Below are 6,000 nucleotides of genomic sequence, written 5' to 3' on the forward strand. Positions count from 1 at the left end.
GCCAAAGTAGAAATAAACTACACACCCTGGATTAAAAAGGTATATCCCCTCTATTTAAAATTGGGCAAACAAGAAGGTGGATTATACAAGAAGTCAAAATTCAAATTTAATTCCCAAGATTTTAAAAAATGGGACTACAAAGCCAAGCTTCCAGAATCAGTGGGAGTTGCTGAGTAAAAAAGTCAGGCCACTTATTGAGGTGCCGAAAGATGGATTCAGGAGCCTAACCTTAGGTACCAATTAAAAACAAAACAAAACACAACGCACTATGACCATACAGTTTGACAAAGTCACATTTTTAAGAAACGTAATAAAACCAAGCAACACAATGGGCCAAACTTCAAAACAAACAAACAAACAAACAAACAGAACCCAAAAGATTAGCAATAGGCAAAATTCAGAAAATGTATCCTGCCCAGCCCCATTCTAGGGTGTGTCTACAGTAGAGATGGTACACATTTCCATGCATGGACTTGGTCCATAACCATCCCATTGTTCACACTGGAACCCCTGAAGCACATGTCTCACAATGAGTAGGGGGCAGGCAAGCTGGCATGCCTGAGGTATGTGGGTAAGTTCACATGCTAGCTGTGGCCTGGCCCCATCCCGTGCCAGTTTGCAGTGTGAATGGGGGTAAGGGTATGTACAATATCTTTTGAGTTTCAGTAGTCCTCCACTCCCATTCCCACAATGTACTGAACCCTTTTTCCTGACCTTGGCCCCCTCTGTGCACTGGTAGATGTCTGCTGCACTGACCAAATCAGAACATTCCCTTCTCCCTGGGCTCCCAAGAGGGAACTCACTCCTCTGCCCTGCAGCTCTCTTTATTTATAGGCCTGCTCTGCCCTGATTAGCTGCCTGCTGCGCAGCTTCCCCAGGGCTGCTTTTAACCCTTTCTTCACCAGTGTGGGGCAGAGGCCACATCACACACCCTCCTTCTTAAGACAACTCTCTGCGGGGGGGGGAGGGGAGATCTATCTCCCCAGCTTTCCTTTCAGCTGGGCCCACTGGGAATCCCTTTCCTGTTGCCGGTTTTCCACTGTCTGGAGCAACCTGCTTCCCTCTTCCAGGGTTTGGGTCCCCACTGTAGCCTGCTTGGCTCCCGCGTGGATTCCCCCTTCAATTTGGGTCCCCACCATAGCCCATCCTGCTCCGGTGTGGGTTCCTCTTTTTTATCTGGGGCCTCTCTACCCCAGCCATTCTTTCTCTGAGGATCCCAGTCCTCACCGCCACTCTCTTTTGGCCAGTCTCAGCCTGATCCTGTGTTTCAGACATCGCCCACTCTGCCTCGGGGGAAATGCCATTTTATATGGCCCTCCTGGTGGCACTGGAAGCACCCCTCATGCTTTCCCTTGGCCACGGCCTTCTCCACGCCTATCCCTGGCGTAATCCCTTTCTTGGGGCTAGCCTGAGCCCTGCAAGTCCCTTATGAGCACTCCCTCTTCAGATGCCTTGGCTTCCTACAGGCCCAACATGCCAGTTTCCCTCCTGTTTGCTTCACAGAGAGGTCTCTATCAGATTTCTCTTCCTTAGTGTCTGGGTGGGGCCTCCATGCGCCATCCTGGTATGGGCACTTCCTTATGAAGTGTCCTGGTCACCCACAGGTGAAACAATTTCTTGTCCCAAACACCAGCCTCCAGCCCCTGGTGCCTGGCCTCCAGTAAAGTGACGGGGGCCTCCTCCCGCAGCAGCTGGAACAACCCTCATTGCTGCTTGATGAGCCAGGCCATCCAGGCTCTCCAATAAGAGTCCATCCCCATGGTGTCAAGTATCAGAGGTAGTTGTGTTAGTCTATATCCACAAAAACAACGAGGAGTCCAGTGGCACCTTAAAGACTAACAGATTTATTTGGGCATAAATTTTCATGGTTAAAAAAATGGAAGAAGTGACCACATGTTTGCATTCTCCCCCATGTGTAACAGTTCCAACTCACCACCGTGGCACCTCCTGTTGGTTGTTCTGGGCATTAGCTCAGTCTTTTCTCAGGGTGCCCTCCTCTGGTAGCATCTCACCCACCATCACTTCTGCTTTGGGTCCACGTCACCTCAAGGATTGCGGAGTCCTTTTCAGGACACAGACCTCCGGCCATGCCTCACTCTATTCTCCCCCCTTCCGGGGGAACAGCAGTCATCTGGCCAGCCACTTGCCTCCATGGCTGACTGCAACCCAAGGTTATAGCCATTTGCCGCAGTGGCAAACTACAACCTATCACTGGCCACTCTCCTGAGTGGCAAGTGGGGCTGAGTGGGGCTGGGAGACCCAGGCCTGCCCACTACTCTTGACCCAAAGACCCTCTAGGTGGCAGCCACATGCTACATCTCCTTCAACCCCCGCAGTCTATTTTCCTGGGGCACTTTCCCATAGCCCTAGCACCTTCTCTGCCCCTGTATCAGGGCTTCAATCTTTCAGCCAGTCAGGCTGGAGAGCCCTCTGTCTCCTCTGACCTGGCCCAGCACTGCTTTGTCCAGGGTGCTGATGGTTCCCTCAGCCCTTCAGGGGCCGAGTCCCTTCTCCCTGGGCTCCCAAGACTGAATTGACTCCTCTCTCCTGCAGCTCTCTTTATATATGGGCCTGCTCTGCTCTGATTAGCTGTCTGCTGCACAGCCTCCCCAGGGCTGCTTTTAACCCTTTCTCCACCACTGTGGGGCAGATGCTACACCACAATGCCAATCATCTGTGGGTAAACTACAGTCTTCATTGCCTCACAGACCTCCACAATTATGATTCCACAGCTCAACTCTACCATCAAACCTAAAACTTGTGGTCAGAATCCAATATATATTTTAGAACAGTGGTTTTCAACCTTTTTTCATTTGTGGGCCCTTAAAAATTTCAAATGGAGGTGCGAACCTCTTTGGAACTCTTCGAGAGCCTGCAGGCTCCAAGTCATCCACGGACCACGAGTTGAAAACCACTGTTTTAGAAAGACAGCCAATCTTTATTTAAAGATTCCAAGTCATGGGTAATCTACTACATAGGTAGGTAAGTCGTTATCTCACTATTAGAAATTTGTGCTTTATTTTTAGTTTAATTTGTCTAGTTAGAACCAGGGCAGGTAAATATTGATATTAAAAAACAGATTATTTTTATTGAAATTTGACTTTTTTATTATTTAAATTAAATACAGATTTATTATAAATATCCTGTTTAAAATTAAATTTGAAATTGACAACCTATGTTAAACCTTGATCTTATTATATCTATCAAAATTATTTAAATTAAATACAAAAAATAATATTAAACAGTACGTTTGCTGCCAAGTTTTAAAGAAAGGCATACCACTGAACTGATAGTAATCACTGCCTAAGCACCTGGAATCAGAGTTTGTTGAGGTGCTAAACCAGGTCTTGATAGCAGGCCCCTCTTCTGTAGGTGCAGAGAGATTTTTTTCAGTTCAGTTCAGTTCATTCAACTAGTTCAGTTCAATTACTAGTTCATTCAAAGTTGAGAAACCAGTTGGGAGCTGAAAAAGCATGAAAGCTTGTCTATGAAAAGCATGAAAGCATAAAAGCTTGTCTATGACCTCATCCAATTTATGAATGAAAACTAGGGTGTGAAAGGATGAGATCTACTAGTTTTAAAATGTTGAAGGACACAATGACCGGAAAGTATCAGAGGGTAGCCGTGTTAGTCTGGATCTGTAAAAGCAGCAAAGAATCCTGTGGCACCTTATAGATTAACAGACGTTTTGGAGCATGAGCTTTCGTGGGTGAATACCCACTTCCTCAGATGCATGTAATGGAAATATCCAGGGGCAGGTATATATATGTGTGCTAGCAAGCAAGCTAGAGATAACGAGGTCAGTTCAATCAGGGAGGATGAGGCCCTGTTCTAGCAGTTGAGGTGTGAAAACCAAGAGAGGAGAAACTGGTTCTGTAATTGGCAAGCCATTCACAGTCTTTGTTCAATCCTGAGCTGATGGTGTCAAATTTGCAGATGAACTGAAGCTCAGCAGTTTCTCTTTGAAGTCTGGTCCTGAAGTTTTTTTGCTGCAGGATGGCCACCTTAAGGTCTGCTATAGTGTGGCCAGGGAGGTTGAAGTGCTCTCCTACAGGTTTTTGTATATTGCCATTCCTAATGTCTGATTTGTGTCCATTTATCCTTTTCCGTAGAGACTGTCCAGTTTGGCCGATGTACATAGCAGAGGGGCATTGCTGGCATATGATGGCGTATATTACATTGGTGGATGTGCAGGTGAATGAACCAGTGATGGTGTGGCTGATCTGGTTAGGTCCTGTGATGGTGTCGCTGGTGTAGATATGTGGGCAGAGTTGGCATCGAGGTTTGTTGCATGGATTGGTTCCTGAGCTAGAGTTATTATGGTGTGGTGTGCAGTTACTGGTGAGAATATGTTTCAGGTTGGCAGGTTGTCTGTGGGCAAGGATTGGCCTGCCACCCAAGGCCTGTGAAAGTGTGGGATCATTGTCCAGGATGGGTTGTAGATCCTTGATGATGCGTTGGAGGGGTTTTAGCTGGGGGCTGTATGTGATGGCCAGTGGAGTCCTGTTGGTTTCTCTCTTGGGTTTGTCTTGCAGTAGGAGGCTTCTGGGTACACGTCTGGCTCTGTTGATCTGTTTCCTTATTTCCTCGTGCGGGTATTGTAGTTTTGAGAATGCTTGGTGGAGATTTTGTAGGTGTTGGTCTCTGTCTGAGGGGTCAGAGCAGATGCGGTTGTACCTCAGTGCTTGGCTGTGGACAATGGATCGTGTGATGTGCCCGGGATGGAAGCTGGAGGCATGAAGGTAGGCATAGCGGTCGGTGGGTTTTCGATATAGGGTGGTGTTAATGTGACCATCACTTATTTGCACCGTGGTGTCAAGAAAGTGGACCTCCCGTGTAGATGGGTCCAGGCTGAGGTTGATGGTGGGGTGGAAGCTGTTGAAATCATGGTGGAATTTTTCCAGAGTCTCCTTCCCATGGGTCCAGATGATGAAGATGTCATCAATGTAGCGTAGATAGAGAAGGGGTGTGAGTGGACCTACACGGGAGGTCCACTTTCTTGACACCACGGTGCAAATAAGTGATGGTCACATTAACACCACCCTATATCGAAAACCCACCGACCGCTATGCCTACCTTCATGCCTCCAGCTTCCATCCCGGGCACATCACATGATCCATTGTCTACAGCCAAGCACTGAGGTACAACCGCATCTGCTCTGACCCCTCAGACAGAGACCAACACCTACAAAATCTCCACCAAGCATTCTCAAAACTCCAAACCCGCACGAGGAAATAAGGAAACAGATCAACAGAGCCAGACGTGTACCCAGAAGCCTCCTACTGCAAGACAAACCCAAGAGAGAAACCAACAGGACTCCACTGGCCATCACATACAGCCCCCAGCTAAAACCCCTCCAACGCATCATCAAGGATCTACAACCCATCCTGGACAATGATCCCACACTTTCACAGGCCTTGGGTGGCAGGCCAATCCTTGCCCACAGACAACCTGCCAACCTGAAACATATTCTCACCAGTAACTGCACACCACACCATAATAACTCTAGCTCAGGAACCAATCCATGCAACAAACCTCGATGCCAACTCTGCCCACATATCTACACCAGCGACACCATCACAGGACCTAACCAGATCAGCCACACCATCACTGGTTCATTCACCTGCACATCCACCAATGTAATATACGCCATCATATGCCAGCAATGCCCCTCTGCTATGTACATCGGCCAAACTGGACAGTCTCTACGGAAAAGGATAAATGGACACAAATCAGACATTAGGAATGGCAATATACAAAAACCTGTAGGAGAGCACTTCAACCTCCCTGGCCACACTATAGCAGACCTTAAGGTGGCCATCCTGCAGCAAAAAAACTTCAGGACCAGACTTCAAAGAGAAACTGCTGAGCTTCAGTTCATCTGCAAATTTGACACCATCAGCTCAGGATTGAACAAAGACTGTGAATGGCTTGCCAATTACAGAACCAGTTTCTCCTCTCTTGGTTTTCACACCTCAACTGCTAGAACAGGGCCTCATC

The sequence above is a fragment of the Gopherus flavomarginatus genome, chromosome 1 (genome assembly GCF_025201925.1).
Source record: "Gopherus flavomarginatus isolate rGopFla2 chromosome 1, rGopFla2.mat.asm, whole genome shotgun sequence".
Classification (NCBI taxonomy): Eukaryota; Metazoa; Chordata; order Testudines; family Testudinidae; genus Gopherus; species Gopherus flavomarginatus.